We start from the raw sequence: 18674 nt of genomic DNA on the forward strand, positions 1-18674 counted from the left end.
ATTGAGCCAAATCTCAAATTCTTCTATTTAAAATTCAAGAAGAAAAGGCTGGGCTGAATAAAGACTTAAAGACTAGAATATGGTGCCATTGAAAACCCATCCTTTGAACTCCTGTTTGTGACTTCAGATCTGACTAAATGTTAGCTCTCCTGAGGCAGACTTCAGCAATAGGATTTGTCTCAGCTACCCTGAGTTACCTACTGCATAATTGCCTGCATCAAAGCTACTCTCCCTAGATTCCTTTTACTATCATTGGACCCTCTAGTTGGGGGCAGTTTGTCTAAGATGTTTTAGATATCCACATTAGGATGGGAGGAGTTGAGCCCTAGGGGTAAATATTTGTTTGTCTCAGGTCTCTGTCGTGGGCCTCAGACTTCCTTGGGTATTTAATTATAGAGTCTGTGGATATTCAGACATCATGGTTCAAGCTGTGAGAAGTCTCACTGCTGTCCATGGTGTTACAACCACAGGAAACAACACCATGGCGTTCTGGCACTCAGAGAGACTTGATGCATTGTGTGTCCTAACACCATTCCAAACATAGTTGAATGGCATTGAATTCAATACAGAACTGTGATGGTGTCCTGGTTTAGGCTGGGGTAGAGTTAATGATGGCTCTTACATGATAGAAGTCTACTGCTAACTCCTGCTCTATCACGTATTTGTTCTCCACTGACAACTTAGTGCTCACAGTCCCCACTGCAGCCCTAGGCAGATGCTGCTCAGATGCAGTTCTTGTGTCTAGGCTAGCTATAGGTTATAGGTTGCTTTCCATGCAGGTATAATTATCCCTGATTTATACTGGAGTAACTAGGAAAAGAAATCAGCATCTGCCTTTTCGTCATTAGCAAAAAAATAAGTAAGTTCTCCCAGTGGATAGTTAGCTTCTGTCAGACTTTGTGACAAAATATGCCGAACCTCCGTTCCCTATAATTTGTGTAATATCCAGGAAAACACTTTGTTCTAAATACCTTTGAAGGGCAAACACTGGGGAGGGAGGAGAGCTGTTGAAATTGAAGGATAATACCAGCACAAGATAATATGTTTATTAATTAGTCCTGAATGAATTTAGACTGAAAATTGAAATAATTTTTTCAAACAACCCAAGAGGCCAAGTTCTGGAATAAACTCCAAGTGCATTACTTGAGTAGAAAACCAAAATATCTGGAACACAGAATTTGGTAAATTTAGGGAAGTTTTTGTGAGAATGCATAAAAGCATTTACGGAGGTTAATTAAAAATAATTAAGCATGCAATATGAAGTCATAGTGTTCCCAAAGGTGCTAAAAAGAAAAATGGCCACTGCTCATGTGTTTGCTAACAGACGCCAGAAGGTCCTAGTCTGAGGTTAGTGTACGAAACTCCTTGCTCCTTCCAGACCCTTGGGTTTGGGAATGTCAGCTGCCTTCAGAACTATTTGGGACATGGGTCTGGGTCTTTTACTGGTGCTGCTAGGAAGTTGTGTGCATGTGTCTGTGTAACAGATAGTGTGTGGTTAGTCCTCCTGAAGAAAGCAAGATCAGAAGACTAGACAAGACCCAGTTTAGCTTTCTGAGTAGTATATTCTTTCAATAATACAGCACAAGCACTGTACCCAGGCTTTTCCCAGCTGAAGCTTGTGCTGAAAGCTTGCCAGACAGCAAGGTTCTGCTCCTAATACACAGTAACTGAAACAAAATGCAGCTATCCTCATCATTCATACAGACACACAATCCCTGGAGACTACAGGCCTACCACAGCCTACCATGCTTCATCTTGCTCTAGCAGACAGAGTTGTCTGTTGGACAGTTAACTTTGAAGCATCGTCATAGTGAAAACAAGAAGGACTTAGAGGAATGTGCATTGTGCAGGTATTTTTAGCTCCCTTTCCTTAAAATTGCTCGGCTTTCTTAGTACTGTTTTATCATCACTGTGGTGAATTCATTCTGCCACTAGCCTGTCTGCTAATAATCTTTATCTTGATAAGATTTTCCTCATTATATCTGGCTCTTCAGGGAATGGCATCTTGGTGCTTGTCCTCCACTTTTAGCAGGAGATACGACTGACTGATTAAAAAGGCTTCCTAGACTCCTCTCAAGCTGTTTGATCCTGCTTCTCTTCACAGCTCCAGCTTCCATATTTGCTTCTGAGACAAGAGGGAACATTGGCCTTGCTTTCAGTTAATGCTAAAAATAATGTGAGCAAACACCAGTGGGTTTCAGCTAGCCCCCACTACAATGGGTGATCATTTCAAGGAGAGCATGATGGACCTCTTGTTTCTTCTGTGGATCTTTTTGAATCACCTGTAATTTCTGAGACTGGATATTACTGATGCCTAGTTCTAAATTATTCCTCCTTTTATGCAGGAATGAGGAAGCATGATTTCTTGATATTGTGGTGCTAGATGTTATTTAAGGGCCTTCCAGGACAACTAAATGTCATAGGCATGCCGAACTTACTGATGTTGTCCTCATAGAGCTTACTTGTAAAAAATGTGATCTATATTCAACTTACTGGAATCCCTTTTTACATTCTTTGTGATTATTTGAACAGGGTTTCCCAACAGTTGTCACTGTAGTTAAAGAGAGGGATTAGAGATTTATTGCATGTATTGCGTTCAGTTGCTTACTCAGTCTTTCACTGGGATTAAATAGTGCAGCTTAGTGCTTCTTCCTTACTTTTAAAAGAAAAGGGGGAAAAATCTATTTCCTTATGGAGTTTCTGTTCCAACCTCTAGACTGCAATGATGGCAAAGACACATTTCTGTGTATCCCAGACCCTCTGTAGACATACAGCAAGGTAGTGTAGGCTGCATGTTGTGAAACTCTTCACCTTCAGAAGTGCTTGTCACAGTAAAGTTGCTCAATACTTTCATGGAAATATTTCAGGTTGGGAGTCTTTGCACCTTGGACACTACTTTTGAGACAGACTTAAAAGCATTGAGTCCTTTCTCTCATATTCCCACACCCCAGGGGAAGAGGGCATTTTCAGCTCCCCTCTGAGCAGCAAAAGGTCTGTATTTGTACAGACCTCCCCATTTTAGCTTGTTCAACAGGGAGCATGGGTTTGTATTAGCTTGCCAAGAAGCTAATAAAAGGAAGAATTTCACTTTCTGGTCTATTTCACTGTCAGTTTAGGACAGTCCCAGAGCTGTTTGCTGTTATTGATTACACTGCTGTCCAGTATAGGTTACTTTGTCTGTAACAGAGGTAGGTGAATACCCTCGCTGTGACGGGTGGCAAGAATCTGTTAGAGCAGGGACTAGGGACTAGTAGGCTTAGGGAAGAGTGGCTGGTAAGCTGTTCAGTAGAAAAGGACCTGGGGGTGCTGACTGATGTAGCTGAATGTGAGCCAACTTGTGTCCATGCAGCCAAGAAGGCCAGTGGCATCCTGACATGTATCAGCAGTAGTGTGGCCAGCAGGACCAGCACAGTGATTATGCCCCTGTACTGGCACTGGTGAGGCTGCAGCTCAAATCCTGTGTTCAGTTCTGGGCCTCTCACTATAAGAGAGACATTGAGGTGTTGGAGCTGGTCCAGGAAAGGACAATGTAGCTGATGAAGGATCTGGAGCACAAGTGTGATGAGGAACAGCTGAGGGACCTGGGGGTGTTTGGTCTGGAGAAGAGAAGACTCAGGGAGACCTTATTGCTCTCTACAACTGCCTGAAAGGAGGTTGCAGTGAGATGGGGGTCTCTTTCTTTTCCCAAGTAACAAGTGATAGGATAAGAGGTAACAGCCTCAAGCTGCACCAGGGGAGGTTTAGATTGGGTATTAGGAACAATTTCTTCACAGAGAGGTTAATCAGGCATTGGAACAGGCTGCCCATGGCAGTGGTGAAGTCACCGTCACTGGAGGTGTTCAGAAACCGTGTAGCTGAGGCCCTCCGTGACATGGTTTAGTGGTGGTCTTGGCAGTCCTGGGGTAACTGTTGGACTTGATGACCTTAAGAGTTTTTTCCAACCTAGCTGATTCTGTGATTCTGTGTGGGACTGGGGGAACCAGCTCTATTTCCTGCCTATTTTATTAAAGCAATGCTCCCTGACTTTGAACACTTATAACCCCAATAGAAAAAAACCCAAAGTAACAAGTTAAAAAGAATGTTTCATTGCATTATTGTGTAGCACACTTCATTGCACACAGTGTAACTAATTTTGTTGATGCTGTTGCGCAGGTTAATGTACTTTTTGGAGCTGTTTTGTTAGACTAAAACTGAATTCATAGAATCATAGAATGGTTTTGGTTAGAAAGGACCTTAAGATCATCTGGTCGCAGCTGCCTGCCATGGGCAGGGATGCCTCCCACTAAACCATGTCACCCAAGACTTTGTTCAGCCTGGCCTTGTACACTGCCAGGGATGGAGCATTTACAGCTTCTTTGAGCAATCTGTTTCAGTGTCTCAGCACCCTCACAGTAATGAACTTCCTCCTTATATCCAACCTGAACTTTCCCTGTTGAAGTTTAAACGCTTTATTCCAAGGCTCTTTTTAACCCTGAAATCTATTAGATGTTGCCCCTTAAAGCATCTGTAAGAAGACTGACTCCCAAGAATACTTTCCTCCCTATTTCAGGGAACAGTTAGAATGTTTAATTTTACTTAGGATAATTAGTATAATTTCATATGGGCTTAGGAGATAAAAGAGAAGGTGTGTGATAGAGCTTCCGCAATTTGCCTTTATTAGCTATATCGACTGTGAATCTGTTGGCCTGGATGTACAGTCAAAAGGGGAGATATTTTTCTGTACTTGTAGATTTATGTTAAAAGGAACAGATTTAAAATAGGTATGGTAATGATGGAACCTGAAAGAGTTACTTTGAGAAATGAGGTATAATATAGGAAGGCTTATTGTGTTCATTTATTCCCAGATTTCAGTCTTTGACTGAATGCAAAGCTGGAGAACCCATCATCTTGCAAATTTGAAAAAACGAGAATAGCCTGCTTTGTTAAATATTGTTAACCAGCATCTAAAAGTGATAGAGGGCTAAAGATATGACCCCTTAATTTTCAGAGATACAAACCCAATTCTAGGAAAATACTATACACACTCACTCTAATGTATATTCATTGGCAGAGAGATAAAAACTTTTTCCACAGTGCCTGGCACATACTGAATATTCAGTGTAACAGAATTTACACAAAGATTTTACAAGTTAATGCCTTACAATGAGAAGATCACAATACATTTCTGCCATAGTGTTTCAACCTGAACTCTTATTTAACAGTTTAGTTAATTCTTAATGAGAAACTGCAGTCCCATGATGCAGAGATTTGAGAATCCTGCAGCAAGTACTGCCCAAATTTGTCATTTTGCCTGAGGCACTGAGCAAAACTTGTGTCTAGCTTTGACAATAACAGCAATTACTTCTGTAGTAACGTGGAACATGCAATGGATGATATAAAATAGGAGTTGAAACTGTTTATCTATTAGACTACTATACTGGGTATTCTTCTCCTAGCATAACATAACTAAGATCCACCCAAGAAAGTGTTACTTAGGAAGTGTTTGTTTTCCTTTTGCAGTCCCAGCATGAGAGTTCTTTTGATTTCCTATGAAAACTTGAATTCTGTAGAATAGGATGGACACCCTCTAGCTGGAGAGTTGTAGGCCTAATAAATGGCATGTAAAAGAGCTGACACACTGCACCCCAGACTTTGTCCATCACAGACTCCAGAGAAATACGACTGAAGGCAAGATGGAGAAGCCAGACAGTTTGTGTTCTATATCCATAGTCTGTGAATGACTGGTGGGCTGAAGGTTATCAAATTATCAAGGACCAGTTTTATGTTAGTACATATGACGAATATTATCAAAGGAGTGAAAATTATCAAGGATCAGTTTTGTGATAGTACATATGATGATGTAACAATTTCTTTAAAGGGTGAGTAGCACCTCTCCTGAAAAATAGAGTGCAGAAACAGTGATATAATCCCTCTGAGTCCTGAGGCATCACTAGCTGTACCTAGGCTCCTCTGACAGAACTTTTCAGAGAAAACAAGTCTTTAAAAGGGAATAATCATGCTATTTCACAGTCCTCTTTCTCATTCCCACCTGCTCAGCCCAAATAATAAAGCCAAGATCCAGAAACTCTGCATCTTCTAGTTTCTGCTTACTATGCCATGTTCTTTTCTATGTGCTTTTTTCTGAGTAAAAAATCAGAGAAGTTTTATTTATTTTCCCATAAATTCATAAAGGATGATTGTGGGATTTAGCTTCTTTGACAAAACACTAAAAATACATTAGTTTTTTGTTTAAGTAAGTTGGTGGAAAGAAAATTCAGTTGTCAGGGGGAAAATGCTGTAGAAAATGTTGGGTTTTTTTAATCAAAAGTTATTTTAGCTCATAAGCTATTCTTTCCTTATCTTGATGAAAAGCAGATGGTCAGATCTCTAGATCAATAATGTTGAAAACAGCAACAGCAGCGATCATCCTGGATGCGTGTTGTTTTGTGATGTGCTTTCATATCTAAGCAGTTCCTTATTCTGTAAATATCAGCCTGACTTGCACTCAGGCTTCAACACCACATCGAGCTACAATGAAAAAAATAAGGGCTGTTTAAATGCAGCAAGGCTTGGAAATAACAGTTTTTTAAAATTGCCAGCATGTCAAAACATTGAAGGAAAATATTGAAGTGTACCACTGTGCTTCCAGTTTGTCTGCTGCTGAATGCTTTTTCTATTGAATAATCACATCTTCTAGGGTCTAAAGCAGTGGTTCATTGTACATAACACATTGCTGTCATGCCACAGGGCATTGAAAAAAAAAGAGATTGAAATTATCTGGAGGAAACCAAATCACTTTATTTCAAAGACAAATTAGATTGATCGATCTTACCATTCTCCGTAGATTTCATAAGCATATTACTTGTTGAAGTGGTATCAGGCATTTTATATATTATAGCAATTTGCATGCGTTCATTAAGCTGTGCTTTATAAAGCTTTCTGACAGGGGCATTTGATGAATCCTGTTGTGGACTATGTTCTTTCTTTACGCAGACCAATCTGTTAAATCATGCCTTTGTCCTTGAGTTTGTCAGAATCAGTAAATGAAGCAGATGTTAATAAATGTGGGAGGGTTTGGGGTTTTTTTGGTGTTTGCAGAATATGGGATAACTGTGAAGGGCATGATTTGTAAAGCGACAGCTGGTGTTATTAAAGATAGAAAGTGTGCTACAAGTAAAAACTTTCCCTGGCAATTCCTTAAGGGTTTTTGGAACAGTCAGATGGGTGGCCATTTCTAAAATAAACACATCTAATGTGATGCACAGCAAAACATGTGCTTATACTTACATACGATTGTTCTTATCTTTGGCTGCAAACGTTCTGTCACAGAGATATCTCAGCCATGCAATAATTCATAATGTTTCTCTATAAATATGTCATAAGCAATTCTCAGGTCAGCAATCCCTTGAGACTTATCTTTGAGCAACATCATTTCACGCGTTACCGCATTAGTAGATTTTTACACCCGGTTGATATTTTGAAGGTTACCTTTATGACACAAAAGTTTTGCTGGACTTCAGTTCAGTCCCTGGAATCTACTACCTATTGTGAAGGTCACTTGGCTGAAGATGTTACAGCCCGGGAACATTGTGCATTTAGGTGGTAAGCGTGCCTAAGAGATGGGTGGTAAATCCTGTCAAGGTGTGGTCGACTACAAGAAGTGCCTATAGGGTCCTTGCAAGTGAAGATAAAACAGGCAGCCAGAGATGAGGAGGATAAGAGGGTTGGGCATAGTCTAGAGAATGCCTCAAGAGGGGCAGTGGAGGTGGAGGTGCTGATCTCCACTCCGGTGACTGGCAATAGGACAATAAGGAAATTGAATGCACCAGGGGAAGTTCTGATTGGACATTAGGAAAAGGTTCTTCACTGGAATGGTAAGTTGGTCACTGGAGCAAGCGTCCCTAAACCAGTTTAGTTTTAGGTAGTTCTGCAAGGAGAGGATATTGGACTTCATGATCCTTATGGCTCCCTTCCAACTTAACATATTCTGGGATTCTAGGCAGAAAAGTTGTTACAAGGCTAACTGACAAAGAAGGACATACAGAAAAAAATGGAGGGCATTACTGTAGAAAATAAAGGGTAGACATTGACTAGCCTCTGATCCTGCAGATTTTTATTGGTATTACCTAGTAAATAGCTTCCACTCCTTTTAGAGGTAATATTTGACTAATTTTCACATTAACTTCAGTGGCATTGTCTTTGTGATTTCTCTATGCCTTATTGTGAAAATCTGTTGGGTAATTGAGTAGGAGGTGCAAAGGGCAGAGGTGTAGCAATGTTACTCATACCTCTCATGGAATCTGAACTTCGAGTCTGGCTTGTCTGTAGTTGTCCTCAATAGCAGAAATGGCAACAACTAGCAGCACAGACATAAATCCATAGGGGCTGCTGCACTGTGGCATTATACTGCTACCTGAGTGGAGAGCCTGTTTGTGAAGGTTCCTCACATAGAGGAGAGTTTACCCAAGACTCAGGTCACTGAAGAACATCAAAACAACAGGTGAATCAGGCTGCTAAAACTGAAGTGGCTTAGGTGGATCTGGATTGACAACATAAGGGTGAATTATTTATAGCTCAGGTGGCTGTATGGAGCCTCTTATGACAAGCCATAAACATTGCTGAACATTGAAAGATGGACATCATCAGATCCCAGTGGATGTGGTGACAAAGTAATGAATATGTCCCCACTAAGTACTAAAAAGGCAACACAAGCTTTCTTAGGCATTGGTGGTGTAGTGGTGAGCATAGCTGCCTTTGAAGCAGTTGATGGGGTGGGGGTGATTGCAGCTTGGGGACAGGATGGACATCAGTCAGTGGGTGGTGAGCAATTGTATTTTGTGTCATTTGTCCGTCTTGGGGTTTATCTCTCTCTTTTTGTTGTCTTCCTTTTCATTATTATTATTGTTATTATTATTATTGATATTATTATTAAATTTTATTTCAGTTATTAAACTGTTCTTATCTCCTGCTCAAATAAGAGATAAAAAACTTAGCAAACTGTTCAAAACCCCATGGGTTTTGCCTTTTTTTCCGATTGTCCTCCCCATCCACAGGGGAGGGGATTGAGCGCGAGCAGGCAGCTGCAAGATACTGAGTTGCCTGCTGAGGTTAAACAATGACAGTCCAGGATAAATAATCCTAGAGGTTGTCATGTTTATAGGGATTGCCTGGAAATATATAGAGAAAACCAGTGAGGGATTTCTGTAGTTGTTGTTCTTGCACATGAAAGTAGGCAGCAGCTACAAATCAACGAACTGTTGCTTTTGTAAGAATTGGCAGAATCTTTCATGCAGTTGCTGCATAAACATTTCTACTGCTTCTGTTTCTCAGAACGAGCCTTATCTTTCTGATTATCTTGCAAAAAATGAGCAGTGAAATAATTATCTATGCAGATATTTACATTTTGTCTCTGCTTTAAAATTACCAGCTCACAGAAGGGAACAGAGGGAGTCTAGGGCTCCTTTGGTGGGCCAAGACTTTGGAGAATGTGCCTGCTCTTCAGCTGGAGTACCTATGTGCTTCCAGCCAGGTGACCATTGATGCAAAGTGGATATAGGCTGTTCTGTAGCTGATTTGTCTTAACTCTCCTGGAGTGATTCACTTTGCCTACACTGGGAATCATGTGGTGGGCACCAATAATGCAGCTGCAGACAAAGCTGTGGGGAAAGGAAAAAGCCAATTATTTTTTTAAGAGTTGTGACTGTACGGCAGCACTGTGTGAAACAGTTTTTACTGCTGCAGAATTCAGGAATGCTAATGGTGCTACTGGAATACTCAACAGAGCATGTACTCATGAAGGTGAAGCTGATGTGGTCGTCTCAGAAATCATTGTCCAAAACAAAGATCAGTCTGAGTGCATTTAGACTCATTAATTATTTCTCTCATATCTTTCTTCCCTGTTTATGTCTTGCCTTGGTCCACAGAGCCAGTTTCTTTCTCCTGATGCATCCTCTCCCTCTTTTTTGCTTTCTGAAGCAGATGAGACTTATCAGATGCATGGCACTTAGGGTCACTGTGAGGGAATAACCAAGAAAATTTACAGAGACTCTGAGACTAATGAGACTAATGATGATTAGATGTTATACTTATGCTTACAAAAATGTACAGCTAGAATATCACACCTGTAGCAGAACTGACATGTTGAGCATTTTTAGACAATAAAGAGGCAATGTGCATAAAAATATTCATGATTTTTTATGTAGTTTCTGCATTCGTACGGTGGTCTTGTTGCAAACTAAAGGCAGAATATTGCTTAAATGTACATAGGGATGTTTGTGGTTTCCTAAATCATGTATATTTTCTCATATACCACTGGATGTTTTGCATATTTAATACTCTGGGTTTGTTCTTTCATTAGAAATAGTTGTACCAAAATTGCTAATTGAAAATTTGGTGTGTTTTCAGAGTTTTATACTAATTTAGAGCTTGCATGTAGGAACTGACTGAGAATCTATGCGATATCATATATCTTAAATTTAATACCCTATAAATTATCATACCATCATTGCTATTACCCACAACATTTCCGAGGTGATGCACAACGTTAGAAGGAGTATCTCATAAACTCATTTTAAAATAAGAATTTTTCACTGGAGATTTTTTTCTTTTATATGCTTACACCGTATACTTTTAGTGACTTTTACAAATATATATTATCTCCTTTTCAGATCTTGGACTCTGAACTTGGCATAATTCTTGGTTATATGCTTCTTGAAACTTGGAGAGTGTCTGCAACAAATAGGTATGTGTAATGGATACATTCATGCTTTATACTGGATGATTTAGAGTGTGTGTGAGTTTTGTTGACAGTTTAATGCTGAACTTCTTAAAGCTCTTGATAAATCTCATCTGCCATGAATGGGACAGTATGATGGATCTTTGCAGGCTGAATTTTCAGTAGAACATGTGGTATTTGTAAGGCAGAAGCTGGGAAAGGGTATGATGCTCACCGTTACTCAGAGAGAAATGTGTGGCCAAACTTAAAAATTTAGCTTCAAACTGAACAAAAAAGTGAGTCTCCATGAACAAGTAAGAAGTATTGAAGGGAAAATCAACGAGTCAGAAAAAAATAAATGTACTCTTGATCCCCCCAGTACTTCACTCCAGGCTGTGTTGTAACTGGCTTTTCATCTGTTTTCTTTGGTTTTCTTTGCATCTGTTAAAGGTAGTGAAGGTATGAATGTGACTAAATACTGGAAGAATATGGCCATAAAAGTCAAAATCTTGGTTATGCTGAAATTCCTGGAAATTTTTTCAAGTATTTCAGTGAAGCTAATATCTCACTTGGAACATTTACAGAAAATATTCAGGCAATCTCAGAAAAACATTCTTGCATATAACAAAGCAATTTCTATGTGATTTCTTTTTTAAAAGTCAGGTCACACTTTATGATGCTTGAAACTCTGCTGAGCTCCTAGCAATGAAGAAAGAAACAAGAAGGTTTTATTTCAGAAGAGTTTATAGGCCTAGTCAATTTTTTCAGTCTCAGCACTAAAGAAAGAGAAGCTTCTTTGAATATGTGGATGTAACAGTTGAACTTACCTTGATCTATATGAGACATTTTTAATGTGGGAGAGGTTGGATTCTTCTTATGAATAATACCCAGAACCAGTTTTTTGTGTATGTCATGGTTTAAGCCCAGCTGGCAGCCGAGAACCATGAAGCCACTCACTGACTTCCCCCTCCTTCCTTTCCCCACTCCCAGAGGGATGGGGAGGAGAAGTGAAAGAATGTAACTTCCATAGGTTGAGGTAAGAACAGTCCAGTAACTAAGGTATAACACAAACCACTGCTGCTACCACCAATAATAATAATGGTAAGGGAAATAATAAGGGGAGAGAATACAACCATTCACCACTCACCGATCGATACCCAGCTTGACCCGAGCAGAGATCTAACCCTTCTGGGTAACTGCACCCAAGTTATATACTGGGCATGACATGCTGTGGTATGGAATCCCTCTTTAGCTAGTTTGGGTCAGGTGTCCTGTCTCTGCTTCCTCCCAGCTTCCCCTCCTCCCTGGCAGAGCATGAGACTCAGAAAGTCTTTGGTCAGTGTAAACATTACTGAGCAACAGTGAAAAACATCAGTGTTATCACAGCTGTTCCCAGGCTGAAAATCAAAAACACAGCACTGTACCAGCTACTAAAAGGAGAAAAATGACTGCTACTGCTGAAGCCAGGACAGTGTAGAGGACCCCTCCACAAAAATGGTTTTCACAGTAAGTTGCTGGTTCTGTAAGAATCAGAATGCAAAATGTTGTCATAGTCTGCTTTACCTGTAGGTCCCAAGACCTACAGGTCTATTTAGCAGACCTGTTTGGCAAAAGAAGAGCCAATTGTCTCCATTTTATGTAGGGGTCAGGTACCTGTCTGAGTCACTTAATGTATAATTGTCCTACTGCTGGATCTCCTGGATGTTCAGACCCATGTTCCGGCCTGTCAAAGGATCCTATGTCTAATGGTGTTTTCAGAGTGTGTACAAAAGATCTCAACATTGTTTCTGATTATTAAATTTCCTTAATATTTCTCATATGTATTGATGTGCCTTCTCTCATTTTCATTCCTTCCCTTTTTTGTGGAGAATTTATTCAGTCTTGTTTGTTCTGTTTTATTTTCTGCTTTGCTCCTTTGTTTTGTGTTTCCATATTTTTTGCCTCTTCCTCCTCTTTTTAATTCATTTGCAGTCTCTGGAGATTGGCAGCAGTGGGATCTTACACAAGGAGGAGCTTCAGGAAAAAAAAAACCTTAGCAGAATGAGCTTCCCTTTTACTGCCTCTCTAGAGAGCCTGCTGTAAAAGGCAACTTGCTGTCATTGCTGTAAATTTTCTTTTGCAGCCAGCTCTGCTGGGTGTCCCCTTTGTGCCCTGTGAACATCTGTGTTGCAGCTTATGTCTGAACCCAATTGGAGAGCAAATGTGTGAAGCTGCTTCTTATTTTGAGCAGGAAGCTGCTGCTATTAGTAGGGCACGTGGCCCTGCTTCACCTGTGTGACTTCTAAGCCCCATCTGGGAGCAAACCAGCCTCTCCCTTCCCACCACCTGTGCCCTTGTCCATGGGGTAGCATGTTTCCCTGCTTTTCTCAAGACACTGCCAGTGCCTGTCAGTTGTCAGCATTCATTTTCTCCCTGATTTTTTCCCAAGATCTCATGCAGAAAGGAAGAAAGGAGTAAGCACTGTACTACTTTGATCGCATAGCTTACTTTCCATTGCTCATGGAAACTTCTCCCTGCATGTGTACAGTCATGCAGGCACCACCCACTAGCACCACCCTTCTGCATATGGAAGAAGTCTTCAAGCCCTGAAATACTGAGGCTCAAGGAATGCTGGAGCAGAAAAGGAAGCCCCATTCCCCAGGCTGCGCACAGGGTTCCAGGAAATGGTGACAATATTTCTGTGCTGGTTTTGGACACAGTACAAAACAGCTCATTGAGCATGAATTGTGAACTTAACCTCAGACTTGCTTTAACCAACTTTTTACTTTAAAAGAAAAAAAAGAGGGGGATGAAGAAAAAGAAGAGGAAGCACTGCCCTGATTGCAAAAGTGCCATCCCACGTGAGTGTGCCCAGCATCATTTGAGAAGTGTAGGTGGTGAACTGCAGTCTTTGAAGCATATGGGTGCCTTCAAGAGAAGACCCAAATCTGTTATGTCAAGTTGGCTTTGGCTTATGCTCCAAGGGTTGTTGTGATGAGCCTGGAAGATGTGGAAACTTCTGTGGAAGATCAGGCGTAATAGCAGAGAATGACTGTAACTCTGAGGGGAGAGAGCTGGAGGATTTGAGGTCAGAGTAAATAAGCAGCCAACAGCTGGGAAAGGAGCACAGCTGATTTAGGAAATCATGCACCAAATTCAATGTGGGTTGAAGGACTCAGAAATAACGGATCTTCCTGGCTGACATTAGCTGAAATGGCTACTGGGTAACCTTGTTTTTCTTCCCTTCCAGTAAATGAGATCCCTTCTGGCAGAAAGGTGCATTATTTTCAGAGCTTTCCATTCCAGGTTAGAAAACATTATCCCATTTCTTTCCATAACTAGCCATCAAGGCAGTCCCAATGCACCCCAGATGTCTCTGCATGCATGAATTCTACACAGGCCATGGTCTCCTTTTGTGTATGCACTTGTTACGGAGAGGAGGATTGGTCTGGCTGATTGCACGACTGCGAGTACTAAACAGCTGAAATTTCTAAAGAAGTAATCTGGTCCTCTTTAAATGTTGGCGGCCAGATATCTGTCTTCCATCTGTGGCAGCCTTTGCCAAACAGCAGAACTGCAATGTTTGTGTTCTGAAACATCAGGGAAATAAGTGGCACCATCCAAATTTTTGTATTCTTTTTAAATACATGCAAATCTAAGACATCAAACATAGAAAATAATGTTAAATTGTGACAAACAGGCAGAAGCTGGGGAGTTCAGCTGTAAGGATTGCGTCTCCTTCATCCATAGGACAAAGCTTCAGCACAGGGCCCTTCAGCACTTGCTGTATGGGCATCGCTGTTAACAGTGGGCAGTGGACATTGTGTGTGTGTGGGGGTGACAGTACCCTGGCTGTTCCCTGCAGCTGGGTCACTCAAAGTGTTGCATGGCCTGACATAGTAGGGAGGAGGGTGGTTGGTAGTCTTGCAGGTGTGTATGGCTCACAAGACCCCTCCAGAGATACAGGATGGCAGTTTTCCTCCCCTTACAACCAGAAAGGCTGTACACCACAGAAGACTGTGCCAGGTTTGAATGGGTGTTTCCTCAAACAGCTCCTTGCTGGAGTACTTGAACAAATGAACTCTGTTCAGAGGAGAGGCGAATGTGGACTCTAACCACTGTTTGTTCCTTAGGGCCATGGACTGCAGGGAAGAGAGTCAGAACAGCCTTGAAGCTGCTCCAGCAAATAAACTGGGATTGTAACAGTCCTCAGCCAGCCCTGAGCCAGGAGTTACATGCAGATGTTTTGTCTATTCTTGTTCTTAATTGAGGCTTCATCCAAAAGGGACTATGTTGCTTTTGGTGATCTTTGGATCAGTCCCATCGAGCATCTGGGAAATAAAGCAGGACTGTGCTTCAGCCAGTAGCGACTGGGCAGTAGCAATTTGGTTTGGTTAGAGAAAGTGTCAGCTTTTAGTAGCTCCCTGTTTATTTTTAATTTGCTTCTTCATCTATACACTATGTTGTATTTAGTAATGTGAGTCTCTGCTGTGCTTTCCCTTCTATTTATCAAGGTTATGCAAAGAAGTTACACATTAAAACTATTTCCCTTTTCTGAATTGGCTTGGTGTTGCCACTGTTTGTCTCCCTTTCAAGTGCTAGAAAATGCATGTTTACAATAGGTGATTACAAGGATGCCACTTTGGTACCTGTGAGCAGTGTCTTCTGATTCACTGGAATGGTCATAGCTGAGTCACGCTGCTACACATGCTGTATGTTCCTGAGCAACACATGGTGTCATTAACTGAGGATGTCAGTTATGTGTTATTTGACTGTCAGACTTAAAGCACTAATAAGGAGCTTTGAAATAGTCTTGTTTAAGAACGTTTGCTGTATATAATGATAATTCTGAACACAAATTTAATTACAAATGCAAGAAAAGGAAGGCAGTCTTTCTGCTTGAATGGATTAATGACTTTTGAGTATTTAAGAAAGTGGTAGTCCCCTTATAATGTAATTTGTCCACCTTACAGTATTCACCTAGCAGGCTGTCACCTGCAAGATTAATTCCTGTAGACCTCCTGAACCTCCACTGCAGAGCTGCTGCCTGTCACTACATACCATACATGTGAAGATGGTAAATGTCTGAGTGGGTTTTTTAATATGAACGCCCAAGAAACCAGTGCCAACAGTGGAGAAGTGGATATGATCTGCTGTTGATTCTGCTATGCTTTTTTACTGTGTTTGCTTGAGGAAGATATTTCTGAATTGGAGAGGCAGGTGCACACTTGTGTTGTGTGTTCTGTATAGGCACTAATCAGCCTTCTGCTTCCCGTCCACATGCATCCTGGTGATGCTATTCACTGCACAGTGATTAGGTCTCTAATCTTGCCCATATATAAAGTGTGTGGTAGCCAAATGTAGCAACATGGGAACAAAGTATCATTATTTTGTCAAGACAAGATGCCCAACATAGAGTATCATAAATTGATCCCAGGAGGACAGACCTAGAATATAAACTCTAGTGGTTTGAATATATGCATGCTGTAATAGTCTTTGCAGCAATTTGTATTGTGTTAGAGCTGACAAAGTATTTTACCTCCTAGTAACGAAATAATGTAAATAGCATTGCTATTTTTCTTTTCCATATTTATAATTGCATTAATTGCTTTGCATATTATTAACTATCAGTTAAGTGTCAGAGCCCAAGCTGTAGCTGCCAGTAATCTACAAGAAACTTGTTTGCATATTCAAAGTATGAAACTGAAGAGTAATGCCCTTTTTGCAAGCTCATATATTTAAAGCTTACATTTTACATAGAAAAGCTCATTGTGTTACCTAAATATTGTCATGTTCAATATCAAATCTTGTGCTAAAAGAACATCTTTCAGAAATGAAGAGAAACTTTGGGCAGAGATCAGAAGACATCCGATGAAAAATAAATGAATAGCTCACATTAACTAGGAGTTGTGACTTATTTCCAAATAACGCTAAGCTTTGAAAAAGATGTTTCCTGCCTTTGAAAATAGCATTTTTCAGAAGCCAAAGCTGGAAGATCCGCATGCAGTACAGTTTTTTCATTTCATAATGTGATTTAATTGGGCCAGCAGTGTCACAAGGAAGCATTCGAGGATTGTCTAAATTTTTCAAGCAGGAGCTGTTTTTCTGGAAAGCTTCCAGAGAAATAATCTTTCTGCATTGGTGTCTTGCAGACTTGAGCATTTTTATTCTTAGGGACAAAGCAAATCGAGATTTCAGCATAAATGTGGCTAAAACTTCAGTTAAAGAAAGCCTCCTGTTCAGCTTTTTTGTCTGTTTTTTCTTTTAATTTTTGTTTTCTCTGTCATTCTGATGCTTTATTTGTGTGTAACTCTTTGCTAGAGGCCAGTATTTAATCCGTTTGATGCTTTTGAAAGTTTGCAAACTGCTGGTATTTGTGAGGGCTGCAGAGTGAAGAATCGGTTCCAACTTAATATTGCAGATGTACACTGAACTATCTGGGGAAGAGCAAAGGTTGATTAAATTCACAGAATAAGGTGATTCAGAGTTTTCTAAATATGTCACTCAACCTAAAATTAACTCAATTATTTACCAGTCACACACATGCTAATGAATCCTGACAATCTCAATCGACCTGCTGTGATGAACCTCACTGTCACCTAATATTATTTTTTCTGTATTTTCCCCAGAAAAGAATAGTGGTTGTAGCATTTATCACGTGCAAAGCAAAGAGTTTGGAGATTTTATTTTTTTTATGATACCTGCAATTTCAGGTCTCTAGTAAGTTAATTACATTTAATTAGCGAGGCTATAAAAGAAGCACTTGTTTTTTGTGATAGTCTCCTGAAGTTTAATCCCCCAGAAATTTCACATGTGATAGTGATGAAAGTGGCTGCATCTAAGTCAGCGTCTATGATAACTATTTAAGAAATAAAGTTGAAGTTATCTTTTAAAGCAAAATGTGACAAAATTGTAAAGCTTTAAAACATTAAGGTAATATAGGAAATAGGATTTATTATTATTTCTAAGGTTAGAATCTCCTTGGAATGGTATTTTTAGCTGTGTTTTACAAGCAAGTATAAGATATATGTAAGAAATTTGTAAGTTAGCAAAGCTCCTAAACAGGTTTATCTACTTTCCTGCTAAATACAGAAATACATTATTTGAATAAAAGTGTGGTTATCCTGCATTTGTACTGGAGTTATGGGTAAATCTTCAAAAGGCTGCCCTGGATTGTGAAATGGTATCACTCTTTGCATTTCCAAGGTTTTTCCCCCAAAGCTTTATAGAATCCTGGATGAAAATCAGCATTGATCCACAAAATAGACACAACTGTAGCATTGATATGAGTAGGGCAGAACAGCTGAAAAGATTTCTGGCCTAGAGTTACTTTCTGTCCAGAAAATTGAGGTAGATATTATATATATATATATATATATATATATATATATATATATAACATAATTGAAGCTGCTGGGCAATGGCAGGCTGTTTGTGGACAGCTGTGCGTCCAGCCTTTTTGGCTGGAATGGTTAAGTGGCTAATTAAATGGACAAGTCAGGTCTCAGCATGCCCTTAGGGAGAAGACTGCCATGCCTCAGCTTCTCATGAAAGTTTTGGCAGAGATGGGTTTGAAGCTGCAGCAATCTCATTGTGAGGTGTGGTGCTGGGTACGGGATGGGCTTGCTAGAACCCATTTTACTGGATTTTACTTAGTGTCTTCCACTCACAGAGTAACATAAAAAGTTTAAAAACCTCTGCAATTTTGAAAACTGGGATTAAGTCATCACATTCAATTGAATTTCTTTCCAGGTTGTTCAGAGTTGTTACTGAATTTGTTTAGAGAGTTGGCTGGTTGATTTTAATTTCCATGATTTTCTTACATGATTCATTCAGTGACATCAGTTACAGTGACCGAACAGTTGTTTCTATAGTGACAAATTGCATTGGTGCAAACATGCTTGTATGAATCGGGTAAGGGAATAAAAAGTTTGTTGGAAAGGTAAACCAGAAATATTTGGTAAAGTTTTTCAGGAGAATGGCTTGTAAACATAAAAAAAAA

At 40.1% G+C, this 18674-nt stretch overlaps 1 protein-coding gene across 1 annotated transcript in view; it reads left to right on the forward strand.

Moving 5' to 3' along the window:
• ENOX1 (ecto-NOX disulfide-thiol exchanger 1) overlaps positions 1-18674 on the forward strand; it is a 364764-nt gene that overhangs the window by 64031 nt on the left and 282059 nt on the right. Inside the window, exon 2 of the mRNA XM_034074319.1 lies at positions 10647-10720. The gene's annotated coding sequence lies outside the window, so the exon portion shown is untranslated. The remainder of the gene's footprint in view (positions 1-10646; positions 10721-18674) is intronic.

Source organism: Melopsittacus undulatus, chromosome 2, assembly GCF_012275295.1.
Source record: "Melopsittacus undulatus isolate bMelUnd1 chromosome 2, bMelUnd1.mat.Z, whole genome shotgun sequence".
In the NCBI taxonomy this organism is placed as follows: domain Eukaryota; kingdom Metazoa; phylum Chordata; class Aves; order Psittaciformes; family Psittaculidae; genus Melopsittacus; species Melopsittacus undulatus.